The sequence below is a fragment of the Pseudophryne corroboree genome, chromosome 9 (genome assembly GCF_028390025.1).
Source record: "Pseudophryne corroboree isolate aPseCor3 chromosome 9, aPseCor3.hap2, whole genome shotgun sequence".
Lineage (NCBI taxonomy): Eukaryota > Metazoa > Chordata > Amphibia > Anura > Myobatrachidae > Pseudophryne > Pseudophryne corroboree.
In genome coordinates this window covers 118,889,049-118,908,875 of record NC_086452.1, presented here as the reverse complement: position 1 = coordinate 118,908,875, position 19,827 = coordinate 118,889,049, and the positions used below count along the sequence as shown (strand labels likewise).

Here is a 19,827-nt window from a genome sequence, read left to right as displayed (position 1 = left end):
CGTCCCCATAAGGGCAAGCGGGCAAAAGGCCACTCATATCTGCCCCGGGGCAGAGGAAGGGGAAAAAGACTGCAGCAGGCAGCCTCTTCCCAGGAACGGAAGCCCTCCCCCGCTTCTGCCAAGTCCTCAGCATGACGCTGGGGCCTTACAAGCGGACTCAGGTACGGTGGGGGGTCGTCTCAAGAATTTCAGCGCGCAGTGGGCTCACTCGCAAGTGGACCCCTGGATCCTGCAGGTAGTATCTCAGGGGTACAAATTGGAATTCGAGACGTCTCCCCCTCGCCGGTTCCTGAAGTCTGCTTTACCAACGTCTCCCTCCAACAGGGATGCGGTATTGGAAGCCATTCACAAGCTGTATTCCCAGCAGGTGATAATCAAGGTACCCCTCCTACAACAGGGAAAGGGGTATTATTCCACGCTGTTTGTGGTACCGAAGCCGGACGGCTCGGTGAGACCTATTTTAAATCTGAAATCATTGAACACTTACATACAAAGGTTCAAATTCAAGATGGAGTCACTCAGAGCAGTGATAGCGAACCTGGAAGAAGGGGACTATATGGTGTCTCTGGACATCAAGGATGCTTACCTCCATGTCCCAATTTGCCCTTCTCACCAAGGGTACCTCAGGTTTGTGGTACAGAACTGTCACTATCAGTTTCAGACGCTGCCGTTTGGATTGTCCACGGCACCCCGGGTCTTTACCAAGGTAATGGCCGAAATGATGATTCTTCTTCGAAGAAAAGGCGTCTTAATTATCCCTTACTTGGACGATCTCCTGATAAGGGCAAGGTCTAGGGAACAGTTAGAGGTCGGAGTAGCACTATCTCAAGTAGTACTACGACAGCACGGGTGGATTCTAAATATTCCAAAATCGCAGCTGATTCCGACGACACGTCTGCTGTTCCTAGGGATGATTCTGGACACAGTCCAGAAAAAGGTGTTTCTCCCGGAGGAGAAAGCCAGGGAGTTATCCGAGCTAGTCAGGAACCTCCTAAAACCAGGCCAAGTGTCAGTGCATCAATGCACAAGGGTCCTGGGAAAAATGGTGGCTTCTTACGAAGCGATTCCATTCGGCAGATTCCACGCAAGAACTTTTCAGTGGGATCTGCTGGACAAATGGTCCGGATCGCATCTTCAGATGCATCAGCGGATAACCCTGTCTCCAAGGACAAGGGTGTCTCTCCTGTGGTGGTTGCAGAGTGCTCATCTTCTAGAGGGCCGCAGATTCGGCATTCAGGACTGGGTCCTGGTGACCACAGATGCCAGCCTGAGAGGCTGGGGAGCAGTCACACAGGGAAGAAATTTCCAGGGCTTGTGGTCAAGCATGGAAACGTCATTTCACATAAATATCCTGGAACTAAGGGCCATTTACAATGCCCTAAGTCAAGCAAGGCCTCTGCTTCAGGGTCAGCCGGTGTTGATCCAGTCGGACAACATCACGGCAGTCGCCCACGTAAACAGACAGGGCGGCACAAGAAGCAGGAGGGCAATGGCAGAAGTTGCAAGGATTCTTCGCTGGGCGGAAAATCATGTGATAGCACTGTCAGCAGTGTTCATTCTGTGAGTGGACAACTGGGAAGCAGACTTCCTCAGCAGACACGACCTCCACCCGGGGGAGTGGGGACTTCACCCAGAAGTCTTCCACATGATTGTGAACCGTTGGGAAAAACCAAAGGTGGACATGATGGCGTCCCGCCTCAACAAAAAACTAGACCGATATTGCGCCAGGTCAAGGGACCCTCAGGCAATAGCTGTGGACGCTCTGGTAACACCGTGGGTGTACCAGTCAGTGTATGTGTTCCCTCCTCTGCCTCTCATACCCAAGGTACTGAGAATCATAAGAAGGAGAGGAGTAAGGACTATACTCGTGGCTCCGGATTGGCCAAGAAGGACTTGGTACCCGGAACTTCAAGAGATGCTCACGGAGGACCCGTGGCCTCTACCTCTAAGAAAGGACCTGCTCCAGCAGGGACCCTGTCTGTTCCAAGACTTACCGCGGCTGCGTTTGACGGTATGGCGGTTGAACGCCGGATCCTGAAGGAAAAAGGCATTCCGGATGAAGTCATCCCTACCCTGATCAAAGCCAGGAAGGATGTAACCGTGCAACATTATCACCGTATTTGGCGTAAATATGTTGCGTGGTGTGAGGCCAGGAAGGCCCCTACAGAGGAATTTCAACTGGGTCGTTTCCTGCATTTCCTGCAAACAGGACTGTCTATGGGCCTAAAATTAGGGTCCATTAAGGTTCAAATTTCGGCCCTGTCGATTTTTCTTCCAGAAAGAACTGGCTTCAGTTCCTGAAGTTCAGACGTTTGTCAAGGGGGTACTGCATATACAGCCTCCTTTTGTGCCTCCAGTGGCACCTTGGGATCTCAATGTAGTTTTGGGGTTCCTAAAATCACATTGGTTTGAACCACTCACCACTGTGGACTTAAAATATCTCACATGGAAAGTGGTAATGCTGTTAGCCCTGGCGTCAGCCAGGCGTGTCTCAGAATTGGCGGCTTTATCCTATAAAAGCCCTTACCTAATGTTTCATACGGACAGGGCAGAATTGAGGACTCGTCCTCAATTTCTCCCTAAGGTGGTTTCAGCGTTTCACCTGAACCAGCCTATTGTGGTACCTGCGGCTACTAGGGACTTGGAGGACTCCAAGTTGCTGGACGTAGTCAGGGCCCTGAAAATATGTTTCCAGGACGGCTGGAGTCAGAAAATCTGACTCGCTGTTTATCCTGTATGCACCCAACAAGCTGGGTGCTCCTGCTTCTAAGCAGACTATTGCTCGTTGGATTTGTAGTACAATTCAGCTTGCACATTCTGTGGCAGGCCTGCCACAGCCAAAATCTGTAAAAGCCCATTCCACAAGGAAAGTGGGCTCATCTTGGGCGGCTGCCCGAGGGGTCTCGGCTTTACAACTTTGCCGAGCAGCTACTTGGTCAGGGGCAAACACGTTTGCTAAATTCTACAAATTTGATACCCTGGCTGAGGAGGACCTGGAGTTCTCTCATTCGGTGCTGCAGAGTCATCCGCACTCTCCCGCCCGTTTGGGAGCTTTGGTATAATCCCCATGGTGCTTACGGAGTTCCCAGCATCCACTAGGACGTCAGAGAAAATAAGAATTTACTTACCGATAATTCTATTTCTCATAGTCCGTAGTGGATGCTGGGCGCCCATCCCAAGTGCGGATTGTCTGCAATACTTGTACATAGTTATTGTTACAAAAATCGGGTTATTATTGTTGTGAGCCATCTTTTCAGAGGCTCCTCTGTTATCATGCTGTTAACTGGTTTCAGATCACAGGTTGTACGGTGTGATTGGTGTGGCTGGTATGAGTCTTACCCGGGATTCAAAATCCTTCCTTATTGTGTACGCTCGTCCGGGCACAGTATCCTAACTGAGGCTTGGAGGAGGGTCATAGGGGGAGGAGCCAGTGCACACCAGGTAGTCCTAAAGCTTTTACTTTTGTGCCCAGTCTCCTGCGGAGCCGCTATCCCCATGGTCCTTACGGAGTTCCCAGCATCCACTACGGACTATGAGAAATAGAATTATCGGTAAGTAAATTCTTATTTTATTTGTGTGTGCATTTGATAGCTGAGTGGTGTCCATTTCGTGTCTTTCACTCAACTTGCTATCCCTATATTCTATAACCTGAGGGGGCTTGGTGCGTCAGGTTTTATCTAATATTGGATTTTCACAAAGATATACTGTATTACGCATTTTTCTCTGTGATTTAGTCTACATATCTCTCCTTTATCTCTGCTGGTGCTGACTACACTGCGCAGGGGTTTGGGCTAGAGGTATTGTGCTGCTGACAAATTGTACTGTGTTACCTGATACTGCAAGTTATATCATGTCTGCTTCTGAGGGTAACGGTTTTGGGGCTGAACACACTGCCGGTGTTGCTGAAGCCACAGATACCTATGAGGAGAATATAGCAGCTCTGGTTCTGGGGGCTCCTTGCCCCCCAGTGGGATGCTGTCAACGGGGGCAAATAATGACCCGCCGTGTGCCGCTTTTTCCACGCTTCTGCATACGCTAGTTCATAAACTAACACCCCCAATGCCGGTACAACCGTTTGTGGTCCCTGCTGCTAACCCGCCGTGGGCGGACGATTACTCTGCTCAAATAAAGAAGTTGAACCAGTCCCTGACTACTAAACCGTCGCTCGCATACGTCCAATGCGTCCTCTAAGCGAGCACTTGTGTCCTCACAATCCACTGCTGTCACTGACACCTCGTTGGATGAAGACGGCACTTACACTGACCCCACAGGTTCTGACTCCGATACGGCTGATGGGGAGGGTAGTTCACATGTGGATGTTCCTGATCTTGTGGAGGCTATTAAGTTAATTTTACAGATAACTGATGATCCCGAGCCATCCGTTCCTCCTAAGAAACCAGATAGGTTCAAGCGTCAGAAGGTTATTAAACAAGTTTTACCTCACTCTGACCACCTAATTGATATACGTCAGGAACCCTGGGAAAACCCGGGTACGAAGTTTGTGCCTCAAAAGAAGATGCTGGCTCGCTATCCCCTTGCGCCGCAGCTGTCTAAGAATTGGGAAACGCCTCCTCCAGTGGACTCGCATGTGGCTAGGATGGTGGTTTCCTCAGCTCTACCGGTCACCACCGTCACGTCTCTAAAAGAGCCTACGGATAAACGTGTGGAGGGTTGTCTGAAAGCGATTTACACCGTCACGGGTGCTGTACAAAGGCCCACTATTGCAGCTACTTGGGCTGCAGAGGCCATTGAAGCATGGGCCTCGGAGTTAGATGCTGAAATCTCCTCTGACCATGCTAGACAATGCTTGTCTTATATTGTCACAGCTTCTCGTTATATTAAAGAGGCAGCTTCTGATGCCGGTATCCTGGCAGCCAAGGCCTCTACTACGTCCGTTCTGGCTCGCCGGATATTGTTTCTGAGATCCTGGTCTGTGGATCTGGACTCTAGAAAAACCCTGGAGGTACTCCCTTTTAAGGGAGATATTCTGTTTGGGGAGGACTTAAATAAGATTGTGGCTGACTTGGCTACTGCCAAAACTGCCTGTCTGCCAAGTACTGCTACTTCTGTGTCGAAGGCTAAAGGTACTTCCTTTCGTCCTACAGGTAAAGCAAAAGGTCATGCGTACAACAAACAGGCCCGCACTTCAAAACCTGGTAAGCCTAAGCCCAAAAGAGCCTGGGCGGCCCGTCAGCCAGCTTCCAAGACAGATAAGCCTGCCACATGACGGGGCGGGCCTCCCTCTGGGGGATCCCAGGGTGGGGGGCTGGCTTCTAGGGTATACCCAGGAATGGTTGAAGACCACTTCAGATGCCTGGGTATGGGAAGTTGTGACTCGAGGTTACTCCATAGCCTTCAAAAACCCACCCCCTCATTGATTTTGCCAGACAGATGTCCCGTTGGACAAGACAAAGGCAAATACTCTACATTCAGTGGTACAGACCCTCCTGGATACAGGAGTCGTAGTACAGGTGCCTCTTGCGCGGAGGGGCCAGGCGTACTATTCTCCGCTGTTTCTAGTCCCGAAACCGAATGGGTCCTCCCGGCCCATTCTCAACCTCAAGGCATTGAACAGGTTTGTGAAGGTATCCAAGTTCCGGATGGAAACCCTTCGCTCTGTAGTTCTGGCCTTGGAACCTGGGGACTTCATGGTCTCCCTGGATATACAGGATGCTTACCTGCATGTTCCTATAGCAGTGTCTCATCAGCAGTACCTGAGATTTGCGATTGGCAACTGCCATTACCAGTTTCGGGCGTTACCTTTTGGTTTAACGGCTCCGCGAGTCTTTACAAAAGTCATGGCGGTGTTGATTGTGGTACCCCGCCGTCAAGGGGTCAGGATACTGCCGTATTTGGACGACTTGTTAATCCTCAAAAGAGAATAACTCTGCGCTTTAGAGACACCTTAAAATTATGTTACGTGTGGTCTGTCATGTCGGATAAATAACTCAGTGAGACTTTGTATATTGATATTTTTTATCTAAGATTGTCAACATGTAACATTTATTATACAAATCTGAGTAATTTAGTAGCTTTTATGTATAAAATCTAATTAGTAGTAGATAGGCAGTTAAAAAGACTTGAAATTCAGCACTAAAAATTACACTTTGTATAACAGTATAATTAGATGTTTATAAACACATGGTAACAGGGTGTGAACCGTTACTCTCCCAGAATAACGGTATAATTAAATATTTAATAACAAAGAATAAAACGTTACTCTCCTAGTAGCTATTAGTATATAGTATTACACTGGCGTCCCAGTGTGTTATAGAAATAAATGTCCCGCATATAGTTCACAGTAATTAGAGTCTTATTAAGACAGCAATGGCTTAGGTATAATTACCCCTGTGTTGGTTCCTGACGGTTCCGTTTTGTAATGTTACACGTGGTAAACTTATTGTTGGATAGTACTGTGCAAAACAGCCCCGCTGGGAGATATATGTGTCCCCACTCTCCCGTCAATGCTGCCCGCTGTTACACTCTGCGGCTACTTGATTTTGAAAGGGTGTATAGTCCTCACGGCGGAGGTCAGACCAGACTCACCCGATACACAGCAGCAGGTCCCCGTTATGGTTGATGCTTATGCTGTTTGATGGGGTCTTGTGCGATCACCCGTAGTGCTTGTTAATCCTGGCAAATTCCCCAGAACTTCTCCTGCATCATGTAGATGTGACGGTCTGGTTTCTGCAAGCCCAGGGGTGGCTCATCAACTGGAAGAAGTCATCCCTGATCCCTGCTCAGAGCATGGTGCATCTGGGAGCACTACTGGACACTCACAACCAGCGGTTGTTCCTGACTCAGGAGAAAGTTCTGAAACTTCAGGACAGGATTCGTTGCTTCCTATCTCGTCCGCAAGTGTTGATACATTCGGTGATGCAGGTGCTGGGCATCATGGTATCAGCATTCGACATGGTGGAGTATGCTCAATTTCACTCTCGCCCTCTCCAGAGGCTGCTTCTAGCCAAATGGGACGGCCTGCCTCACCGGATCAGGTCTCAAATGATCTCATTGACTCCGGAGGTCCGTCTGTCGCTGCTCTGGTGGCTCCGGGACCAACAACTGTGCAAGGGCCGTTCTGGATATCCGACTGGGTCCTGTTGACGACAGATGCCAGACTAAGAAGTTGTGGCGTGGTGCTGGAGCAACACTCCCTTCAGGGGTGGTGGACCAAGGAGGAGTCCCTCCTCTCGATCAATATTCTGGAGTTGCGGGCGGTCTTCAATGCCTTGAACCTAGCCCGGCATTTAATTCAGAACCGTCCTGTTCAAGTACAGTCGGACAACGCCACCACAGTGGCTTACATAAATCATCAAGGCGGCACTCGAAACCGCCTAGCAATGAAAGAAGTCTCACGGATTCTACAGTGGGCATATCGGCAATATTCATTCAGGGAGTCCTGAATTGGGAAGCGGACTCTCTGTCGTCAGGACATACATGCCGGCGAGTGGGGCCTCCATCCAGAAGTGTTTCAACTCCTAGTGGAAAGGTGGGGCCTTCCAGACGTAGATCTGATGGCTTCTCGACACAATCACAAGGTTCCGGTCTTCGGAGCAAGGACAAGGGATCCTCAAGCAGCATTCGTGGATGCGCTGGCGGTACCGTGGAGGTTTCGGCTGCCGTACGTGTTCCCTCCGGTGTCACTCCTGCCCAGGGTAATTCGGAAGTTCAAGCAAGAAAAAGGAATTCTGCTTCTCATAGCTCCAGCGTGGCCCAGACGGCACTGGTTCTCAGACCTGCAAGACCTATCATCAGAGCATTCAATTCTACTTCCACAACGCCCAGACCTCCTCGTTCAGGGCCCCTGTGTCTAGCAGGACCTAGCCCGGCTGTCTTTGACTGCGTGGCTCTTGAAGCTTCCGTCTTAAGGGCTAAAGGGTTTTCTGAGGCGGTCATTCAAACTATGTTGCGGGCCCGGAAACCGGCTTCGGCTCGGATTTACTATAGGGTCTGGCATTCTTACTTTGTTTGGTGCGCATCTAACGATTATGACGCTTCCAAGTTTAGTACAGCCAAGTTGTTTGCTTTTCTTCAGCAGGGCCTGGACTTAGGCCTGCGTCTAGCCTCCCTCAAGGTTCAAATATCTGCCTTGTCGGTGTGGTTTCAGAGAAAAATTGCGACCTTAACTGATGTGCATACCTTTTACTCAGGGCGTGTTGCGTATCCAACCTCCCTATGTCCCGCCTGTGGCTCCTTGGGACTTGTCGGTGGTTCTGGAGGCGTTACAAGAGTCTCCGTTTGAACCTCTTGGTTCAGCTAACCTTAAGGTGGTGTTATTGCTGGCTATTGCTTCAGCTAGAAGAGTGTCGGATTTGGGTGCCTTGTCCTGTAGTTCCCCATATCTGATATTTCACCGTGACCGGGCGGTTCTTGGGACTCGTCCCGGCTATCTACCTAAGTTGGTTTCTTCTTTCCACCTTAATCAGGAGATTGTAGTTCCGGCACTTGTTTCTCCTGATCTGTCTCCCAAAGAGCGGTCTTTGGATGTGGTACGGACTCTCCGTATCCATTTGAAGAGAACTGCTTCTATTAGGAAATCGGATTCTCTTTTTTTGTTGTGTTTGGGTTTCACAAACGTGGCTGGCCTGCTCACAAGCAAACTCTGGCCAGATGGATTAGAATGGTGATTGCACATGCTTATGTGAAGGCTAGTCTCTCTGCTCCTGATCACATTAAGGCCCATTCTACTCAGTCTGTTGGACCTTTTTGGGCGGCCCAACGTGGTGCAACCCTTGAACACTTGTGCAAGGCGGCTACGTTGTCCTCTGTGAACACGTTCATAAGGTTCTATGCCTTCGATACTGCCGCTTCCCAGGATGCTTCCTTTGGACGCTGGGTTCTTGTGCCCGCTACAGTGCGTCCCCTCCCATAAGGAACTGCTTTAGGACATCCCCATTGTCCATTCCTTGTGGAGCCCAGTGTACCCCGCAGCAGAAAACTAGTTTTATGGTAAGAACTTACCCTTGTTAAAACTCTTTCTGCGAGTTACACTGGGCTCCACAAGGCCCCCACCCTGACGCACTTAGCTTCTTTGGGTTGGTATGTCATTAGCCGCTGACACGTCTCCTGTCGTGAGAATGTGGTGTTGTGGCTACTAACCGCAGTTGTCTCTTTTCCTGCTACTGCATTGGACTGGTTGACTACAAACTGAGCTCCTGTGTAGGGAGGCGGGGTGATATAGGAGGCGCCGCTATGCATTCTGGGAACAGTCAAAGCTTTGAGCCTGTTGGTGCCTCGGATCAAGATCCTACTCTACACCCCATTGTCCATTCCTTGTGGAGCCCAGTGTACCTCGCAGAAAGCGTTTTAACAAGGGTAAGTTCTTACCATAAAACGCGTTTTTCTTTTCTTCCTTTAATTGTATGTCATACTGTATGTTCCTCCTTGGGAGTTTACTTATGCTCGGCACTCTGTAGTCCAGTTTGATGCATTTTACCAGTTGCGCAAATGGATTTCTTTGCGAGCCCGTTTGCCTGCTACCCTGTATCCATTTATGATGACTATATTCATGGTACTATATGGAACGATTGTTCTATTTCACCGTTATATATTTTGTTTTGGAAGAAAATTTGAAAATTTTGAGGTCTTATACCGGACACTATATTTTATTCATTTATTGTGTTCCATTATGTCCTTTTCAACTGTTTCACCTTCTTGTATATATTCTTGTCCTATTTATACCTCAAAATATATTTAGAAAAACCTGCCGTCCTCTAAGATTTGGCCCAGCATTCAAACAGCATTAACGGCCAATAATTACTAAACTTTACCCTATTTTCTAATTATATTTACCAATGTAAGACTACATCTATAAATGCTACCTTCTAGCACCGGATCCATCGTCTCGTGTTCCACAATTAAATATCTCCGATTTTCCTTTAGGATGGGATGTGAAATCCTTTCAGTCATTGGCTGGCTGGTTGTATCTGACTTCTAAATGACTTTATCTACATTTCTTCCCTTCTCAGAGATGCAGGAAAAATTCTGTCTCTCCTACAGCAATTTTTATCAATAGCTTCAGATGACTCTTACACTAAACCGCAATAAAACACTGTAACAGGCCGTTCACCACACTGGAGTATTTTTGTCTGTGCCAGGGCTGTCCAAAGGGCCTAATTTTAACATAATGCTCTGAACTAACCATCATGTTCAGCAGGAAAAGACCACTACAAGCTAAATAGCGTACCTGGCGGAGACTGTGGATGACGAGGAACAGGCAGCAATAAGCAACAGTGCAGCCGGAGGTCCATGTGTGTCTAAAGAAAATGAAATGCATACTAGCTCCTTTACAGATGGTGTTGTTAACTTTAGGCCACATACACTAGTACTACAGATCTGTGTTGTAGAGTCTGTGGGAGGCCCTGGCTTCTTACTTACATAGTCTGAAATTGCTGGCATTCTGGTCTTCGGCTAGAGACTTTATTCACGCTTCAACCTCACAAAGAGACGATCCCTTCTCTCTGAAGAACTCTGAAGGTGTTTGGTTTGCCTGTTACCCACCACCTCGCACCACCAGAATAAGCTAATTAGTCACATTGCCATAGCTGCCACTTGTCAGTAGGTCACCCTCCTTCATATCCGTTCTGAATAGACTCTGGCACATATCTAATACCCCTTTTCCACTAGCTCAAAAAACACTGTTAAATGCACGGGGGTGCGTGTTTACCCGTGTTTTTTGCTAGTGGAAAAGGGTCCCCTCGCAAAAATCCGGATCAAGTGACCCGTGAATCCTACCCGGGTAACTACCTGGGTAGGACACGGGACTGATCCGGGTAGGGTTGTAGTGTAAACGGAAGTCGTGTCGATGCGACGCGGCTCCCGGTTACACTGTATGGAAGGACGGCGCTGGGAGATCATGTGATCTCCCAGCGCCACCCCTGCCGCCTCACTAGCAGCGTCACCAACCCGGCAATATGCCGGGTTGGTGAGCGCAGTGGCAAAGGGGGCTGAGAACGGGCCGCAGCCGGGTAGCACCCGTGTCAGGCTCCCGGCTGCGACCCGTGCTCAGTAGTGGAAAAGGGGTATAACTGAGCATGTATGACGTACATTATTGGAAACTGTTCCAAATCCTTTTCAAAGTCTAAGAGCCTTGCACAGCGCTTTGCAATCTGAGATGCTCCCTTTTTTTTTTTGTAATTAATAGTTTTTATTTATTTTGTAAGCAAAAGCATATGTGTACAGAAAGAAGAGAGGGGGTAACATACAGGGTACATGTATGGTTCTTGACATAAACATACACACGTAATAGGCGTATTCCATACAATAAACCAAAATATCTCGGGTCCACAGGAGAGTATGAGTCTAAAAAAATGAAGACCTATATCCAAATAATAACAAAAACTCTCAAAACCGTAACCCCCAACAATATCAAGTAACAAACTGTTGTACTTAACATTAAGAGTAATGTGTCCCTGGGAAGTGCTTTCTATCCTGCGTGCCCGGCCTACCCAAGGTCTAACGCTGGGCATTTTCTGGTTACCTACAAGTAAGCACATAAAAGAAAGATCATACAGACTGCGTTTGATAGATACATGGTTCACATGTGATATGTCCTCTCACTCAGTGCATCTGTATAGCTCATGCGTTCTCAGCGCGCTGTTCTTTCTTGCGCATTGTAGATATTTTTTTTTGCGCATTTTATTGCCCTTGTATTTATTTTTGCCCTTTCAGCATGTCGCTACATTCACACAAAAGAAAGCTGTGACTGTAGGTTTAGCTTATCTCTGTATATGTAAGGCCACTCTTCTGAAGCTGGCTGAGTCATGGCTTGTTTGCAGCCATTGATAAGGCGGCTTCTGAAACAATAGGCTGTATCTTGACCTCCTAATAAAATATTGTCTCTTAGGTTTTAGTATTGATTCACCACTGTTTATAGCTTATACGAGGATTACCCGATTCTTCAGCCTTTGTGCGTAGTCCTAAAGGACACATTATACTGAATGCAGTGATTCTTGTTTGGAAGGAAATATCGGTTTCCAAACTCATACATTTCAAAGCGCAGTATAAAAGTGTACGTTCTACATGTCTGCTTACTGATACTGTTCTACAAGTTATACCCGCTTAGAGGGAAAATACAAATTGGCAGCAGACAAAAATGTTTTCTGGTCAAGTCGCTTAGATGCCTGTGTAAATTACTGAGTGGGTCAAAATAACCAAATACATTTAGGGCATTGTCACATGGCAGACCCTCCCCCTCCTGCTGTTTTCCAGCTTTCACAGTGATCATGCCAAATGCCTATGAACGCTATGTACTTTATACATGATTCACATATGCTTTATGTCAGCCTCTTTCACTTCTATTGCAGTGGGACAAAGTGTAGAAGCACTTGTAGATCTTGGTTTATAATGAGCGCATACAGTGCTTTGTGTGATTGGATCTACTTAAATGTAATGCTTTTCGAATGGAGAGCGCTTTTAGTGAGCACTTTAAAAATCGCTGTTCCGCTCTAGTGATTAAAGTGTGTTTGATGTTCTCTTTGTTCCACTCATAGAAATTGTCTGTCTGTAGAGACTAGAGGATGGTCTTTAAACCTGTACTTCAAAGTGCTTGTGTGACACCTGACCAAGTATAAAGAAAAGTAGTAATATGTATACTGTACTCTAGTAGTTATGTTTTGTTTGTAAAGTTGAAAAATCAGCAAGCTTGTTTTATTATATGTAACTTTTAGGAAGCTGCAGTGTTTTCTGGTATTCTAGAAATACATATAAATATACATAACTAGCTGTTCTACCCATTCTTTGCACAGGGGTTTCTGATTTTCATGGTTGTCAATATAAATGACATAGTTTTCCAACTCCCCACCTACAAAATACCTATCTTAAATTTCAGCTTTCTAATACCCCTATCACACATAAAGGCAAATTCCCGGGGTGAAGAAGTTCTACCTGGTAATTTGCCAATAAACACTGGTCCTTTTCCTGTATGAAAGGGTCAACCCAGGTTGAAATTCCCAGGACTTAGATCCAGGAATTTAGCATGGGGGGTCATTCAGAGTTGTTCGCTCGGTAAATTTCATCGCATCGCAGCGATTTTCCGCTTAGTGCGCATGCGCAATGTTCGCATTGCGACTGCGCCAAGTAAATTTGCTATGAAGTTAGGTATTTTACTCACGGCTTTTTCTTCGTTCAGGCGATCGTAATGTGATTGACAGGAAGTGGGTGTTTCTGGGCGGAAACAGGCCGTTTTATGGGCGTGTGGGAAAAAACGCTACAGTTTCTGGGAAAAACGCGGGAGTGGCTGGAGAAACGGAGGAGTGTCTGGGCGAACGCTGGGTGTGTTTGTGACGTCAAACCAGGAACGACAAGCTCTGAGCTGATCGCAGATGCCGAGTAAGTCTGGAGCTACTCAGAAACTGCACAGAGATGTCTTTTCGCAATATTGCGAATCTTTCGTTCGCAATTTTAAGAAGCTAAGATTCACTCCCAGTAGGCGTAGGCTTAGCGTGTGCAAAGCTGCTAAAAACGGCTTGCGAGCGAACAACTCGGAATGACCCCCATGGTTGGAGACCCGGGAATTTCCACCGAGGTTGACACTTTCACACAGTCGAAATACCTGTTTTGATCCGCAAATTACTGGGTAGAAATTCTTGACCCGGTAATTTGCTTGTCTGTGTGAAAGGGGGATCAGGCAGGGGCCCTTATCCAAAATGCTTGGGACCAGAAGTATCTTCTATATATTTGCCTTGTGCCTGGCCCTCTATGCTGGGTGGAGTCACAGGGCTGGGTGGAGTTAGCAGCTCCTGCCCTGTACCAGCACACCACTAGCAGAACGAGAGCAGCAGCCACTGAATCCGGACACCATCCCCACACAGAAGCCACCAGGGGACGGACCCACCACAGTGCCAGGTAACCATGGACCCCTCCCTTGGCACCTGCACCCCAATGCCACCCGCACCACACACCCCCAAACCCCCCCTCCACCAGCTCCCACATACAGCCACTGACGGCCCAGCCACCCCCAGACCCGACGCATAACGGACCAGCACACACACCCGCTAACCCCACAGCACCTATCCCACCCGCCGCACAAGCCCACCATCTCCCAGACTCTCTCAGCCATCCGCGGCACGGACATGGTGGCCGGGCCCCGCCGGCCGCTCCACGGCCGACCAGACAGCCGCAGCCCGCACCACCCCTCCCGCCCTCCACACCCCCCCAGCGCCAGCTCCCGCATTGCAGCCGCGCCTGGGACCCACTGTCCCACCAGTTACGGCGCAGCATCACCCGCGCCTGACTGCTGCCTCCCCGCCCGTCTCCTGCGCCACCCGTCCCTCCTAATGTGTATGGCGCCAATACACATTAGCAGGGACGGGTGGCGCAGGAGACGGCTTCTTAGGCCTCCCTGCACCGCGTACAGACACCCGCCGCCTCCTCCGCACACCTAAGACAACGCTGCCTCCCACCATCGCCAGAGACCCGGACTGCACACCACAGGGACTGGGCTGCCGGCTGCACAAGCCTGAGATGGGGGACAGCGCGCCTGGTACTGTGGACGCTGCACCAACTTCGCAGGTGAGAGAGAGTGCACAGGCAGCACCGCGTCTCTGCGTCCCCTGCCTCTCTGCGTCCCCTCCCTGCCGCCCCCTGCCTCTCTGCGTCCCCTCCCTGCCGCCCCCCGCCTCTCTGCGTCCCCTCCCTGCCACCCTTCGCCTCTCCGGCCCCTCCCTGCCACGCCATGTTTCTCTGCGTCCCCTCCCTGCCACGCCCCACCTCTCTGCGGCCCCTCTCCGCGTCTCTGCGTCCCCTCCCTGCAGCCCCCGGACGCACAGTAACGGCAACACGCCGCACGCACGCACGCACAACGGCCGCACAGACCGCTGCCGCCCGCCCCACAACCTTTCTCATACACCTGGCCCACACTGTGCCGCCAGACGCCGTCAGCACAACGGCGCAACCCCTCCACTTCTACATCCCCGTCACCCGCACCTGTCTATGTGCCGGCGCCCAGCCTCACGCTACTCCTGCCCCCAGCTCCACATAAAGTCACTCCCCTCCCAGCAGCTCTCCAGGCGCTATGCTGCCTGGTGGACTGCTCAGTGTCAGGGCCGGCAACAGCATTAGGCAGCTGCCTATGGGCTCCTGCCACGCTCCCGCTTCACTAACTTTTTACTGGACTGGGATCAGAGGAGGCTCCTGCGGGGGACCAGAGCACGCTGCAGCTGTGTGGGGGAGGGATGCCGGTCCACTGTCCACCTGACTGAGGCGCCGGGGAGCAGAAGAGGCTGCGCCCGCCGACCCGGACGTGCTGCTGTGTGAGGAGGTGACTCTCTCAGGGCCTTCTGTGGATAACGACACCGAGGAGCGGAGGAGGAGGTGTCAGCGGTGTCCAGCATACTGCAGCTGTGTGGGGAAGTGACAGGCCATGGGAATGCCGTGCCCAGCCCAGCCACAAGCGGTGAGTGCAGACTGGAGTGCAGTCGCTGTGTCTGTATATGTCCATGCTGTACAGACCAGTATCATGCTGTGTGTATAGGACCCCGTCCCCCACAACTGCGCCTCCACCACCAGCGGCACTTCCAGACCCCCTCCCCCATCTGCTAAACCACCCCACCTGCCCCTCTTCCACCCGCACCACCCATGCTCCCCCCCCCCCCCCCCCCCCACACGGCACCTCCCAACCCCCTCCCCCACCTGCAGCACCCCCCTCCCCCACCTGTGTCATCCACGCACCCCCACACCTGCTCCTCCACCACCTGCGGCACTTCCAGACCCCCTCCCCCATCTACCAAACCACCGCAACTGCCCCTCTTCCACCCGCACCACCCATGCTTCTCTCCCCCCCCCCCCCCCCCCCACCCCACACGGCACCTCCCAACCCCCTACCCCACCTGCAGCACCCCACCTCCCCCACACCTGCGCCTCCACCACCCGCAGCACCTCCGGACCCCCCCCGCAATCAGCCCCTTCTCCACCCGCAGCACCTCCGGACCCTCTCCACCATCCACCTCTCCGCCGCAATCAACCCCTTCTCCACCCTCAGCACCTTTGGAACCCTTCTCACATCCCCAACAGCCCTGCACCTGCCCCTCCCCCACCACACCCCCCCTCCACTATTCACACCGCCTCTGAACCCACTCCCCCATTTGCAGCCCCCCCCCTCCCCAGCACCTCTCAACCCCCTCACCCATCTGCGCCCCCCCATCAACCCTCTTCCACCCGTAGCATCTACAGACGCCCTCCCCCACACAACAGCAAACCCCGCCCCCGTCCACCCGCTGCAACACCCTCCACCACCCCTCCACCACCCGCCGCACCTCCTGACCTTATCTGCCACACAATTGCACCTGCCCCTCTCCCACCCGCACCACCCATACTTCTCCCCCCCCCCCACTCAGCACCTCCCAACCCCCTCCCCCACCCGCAACACCTACGGACCCCCTCCACCATCCACCGCACCCCCGCAATCAGCCCCTTCTCCACCCGCAGCACCTTCAGAACCTCTGCCCCATCCCCAACAGCCCTGCACCTGCCCCTCCCCCACCCGCCACACCCCCTCTCCTCTACTATTCACACCGCCTACGCACCCCCTCCCCTATTCGCGCACACCCCCCTCCCCAGCACCTCCCTACCCCCTCACCCATCCGCACCCCCGCTCAACCCCCTTCCACCCGTAGCATCTACAGACACCCTCCCCCACACAACAGCAAACCCCGCCCCCTCCCCCACCCTCGCCACCTCCACAACTGCCCTTCCTCTACCGCCCACGGACCCCATCCCCCACCCACGCCAACCCCCGCAACTGCCCCTCTACCACCCGCAGCAGCTCCTGACCCCCTCCCCCATCCACCACACCACTGCACCTGCCCCTCTCTCACCCACACAACCCATGCTTCTCCCCCCCCCCCCCCTTCACCTGGCACCTCCCAACCCCACCTGCAGCATCCACGCACCCCCGCACCTGCCCCTCCACCACCCGCAGCCCTCTCACCCATCCGTACACCCCCTCCCCGCATCAACCCCCCTCCACCCGTACCATCTACAGACACCCTCCCCCACACCGCAGCAACCCCCGCAACTGTCCCTTACACACTCGCACCCCCCACCCATCTCCCACCCTCTGCACCCCCACAACCCCCCCTCCCCTGCTGCCCTCTGACCCCGTCACCCACCAGCTGCAACACCCGCAACCACCCCTCCACCACTCCTGACCCTATCCGCCACACTATCGTACCTGCCTCTCTCCCACCCGTGGCACCCATTCTCCTCCCCTACACACGGTACCTCCTGACCCCCTGCCTCACCCACACCCGTGGCATCCACGCACCCCCTCCACCACCCAAAGCACCTCTGGGCCCCCTCAACCATCAACCCAACCCCCACAACCAGGCCCTTCCCTACCCACAGCTCCTTCAGAACCTCTCCCCCCATCCCCAACAGCCCTGCTCCTGCCCCCCCCGCACCACCTCCGGACCCCCTCCCCCATCCACTGCCCCCACCCTCAGCACCTCCCGACCCCCCTCACCCATCTGCGCCCCCCCCATCCACCCCCTCCACCCGTAACATCTACAGACACCCTCCCCCATCCGCAGCAACCCCCGCAACTCCCCCATCCGCCCGCCCTCCACCCGCAGCTTCTATTCTACACCCCCCCCCTCATCTGGAGGCCCCCCGCACCCGCCCCTCTCCCACCCGTGGCACCCCCAAACCCGCAGCGCCTCAGATAACCACACCTGCCCTTCCCCCACCTGCAACACCCCTGCCCTTCCCCCACCCATAGCACCTCCGGACCCCTCTCCCCCGCCCATCCCCACCCGCAGCACCTCCCAACTCCCTTCCCCATCCGCCCCTCCACCTGCAGCATCTCCAGGCACTCTCCCCCCCCCCCCCCCACGGTCCCCCCCTCCCCCCACACATGCTACATTCTCTACATCGTGCCTTGCAGGCGCTGTTCACGCCGTAGCAAGAGGCGACGCCCCCTTCACCATCCGCTGGCCTTACATTGCGCAATATTTTACCACTAACAGTAGGAATGCAGGTAATACTCCATATAATCATATATTCAACCACACAAAGACGTGCTGGGGTGAAGGGGGCGTAGCCCCCTACGACGGTGTGAAGAGCGCCCGTAGGGTGCGATGAAGCACCTTGTTTTGGATATTTGATTATTGCGTATTTTGGAATAATTGCATACCATAATGAGATATCATGGCGATGTGACCAAAGTCTAAGCACAGAATGCATTTGTTTCATATACACCTTATACACACAGCCTGAAGGTCATTTTAGACAGTATTTTTAGTAACTTTGAACATGAGCTACCCGCTCAGCGAAGGGATGCAGTGCAGGGAGGTGCTGGGATGGAGAGGCGCTCTCCCTGCCGTCGTCCCCCCCACCCCTCCCCTTCCCCCCCACCCCTCCTGCTGCCAGCTGCTATGCCTGTCACTGGCAGCGGCGCCGGCAGCATGAAAAGCTGCCTCCCCTCACCTGTGTGACAGCACTGTGTACGGATCAGAGGAGGGGGTGGGGCTACATGGACCAGGATGCTGTACAGAGGGAGACTGAAGAGTAATTACAGTGGGAACCAGCCAGACTTAGGTAAGTGGAGGCTGAGAGAGAGATGTATGTATGTATGTATGTATGTATGTATGTATGTGTGTATATATATATATATATATAATAGAATATGTGCGTGTGAGGTGTCTGTGTGCGCGCGCGCATTATAACAACGCTACTACTGGGGGGGGGGGGGGGCATTACGTATAACAACGCTACTACCGGGGGGGCGTCATTACATGTAAGGACTCTACTACTGGGGGGGGCATTACGTGTAACGACGCTACTACTGGGGGGGCATTACATATAACCGCTACTACTGGGGGGGGCATTACGTATAACGACGCTACTACGGGGGGGGGCATTACATTTACGGACGCTACTACTACTGGGGGGGCATTACCTATAACGACGCTACCACTGGGGTGGAATTACATTTACGGACGCTACTACTGGGGTGGCATTACATTTACGGACGCTACTACTGGGGGGGCATTACATATAACGACGCTACTACAGGGGTGTCATTACATTTACGGATGCTACTACGGGGGGGGGGCATTACATATAAAGACGCTACTACTGGGGGGGCATTGCGTATAAGGACACTACTACTACTACTAGGGGGGCATTACGTATAAGGACGCTACTACTACTGGGGGTGGACTACGTATAAGAACGCTACTACTACTGGGGGGGCATTACGTATAAGGACGCTTCTACTACTGGGGGGGCATTACGTATAAGGACGCGTCTACTACTGGGGGGTGCATTACGTATAAGGACGCGTCTACTACTGGGGGGGCATTACGTAATAAGGACGCGTCTACTACTGGGGGGGCATTACGTAATAAGGACGCGTCTACTACTGGGGGGGCATTACGTATAAGGACGCGTCTACTACTGGGGGGGCATTACGTATAAGGACGCGTCTACTACTGGGGGGTGCATTACGTATAAGGACGCGACTACTACTGGGGGGGCATTACGTATAAGGACGCTTCTACTACTGGGGGGTGCATTACGTATAAGGACGCGACTACTACTGGGGGTGCACTACGTATAAGGACGCACTACTACTGGGGGGGCATTACGTATAAGGACGCTTCTGCTACTGGGGGGGCATTACGTATAAGGACGCTTCTGCTAATGGGGTTGCACTACGTATAAGTATGCAACTACTACTGCGGGTGCATTATGCATAAGGACGCTACTACGGGTGGGGCATTGCGTATAAGTTGAATAAGATTGTGGTACTGTGTGGCGTAATTTTAAATGGGGGTACTATTGTGTTGCCATGCCCCTGCCCGGCGCGCGACAAAGGCGCGCGCTGAC

General features: G+C 52.1%; 1 protein-coding gene across 1 annotated transcript in view; it reads left to right on the top strand.

Annotated features, from left to right (window-relative positions):
- The window catches only part of XPR1 (xenotropic and polytropic retrovirus receptor 1), a 241,988-nt gene that overhangs the window by 90,982 nt on the left and 131,179 nt on the right, over positions 1-19,827 (top strand). The gene's annotated exons all lie outside the window — the stretch shown is intronic.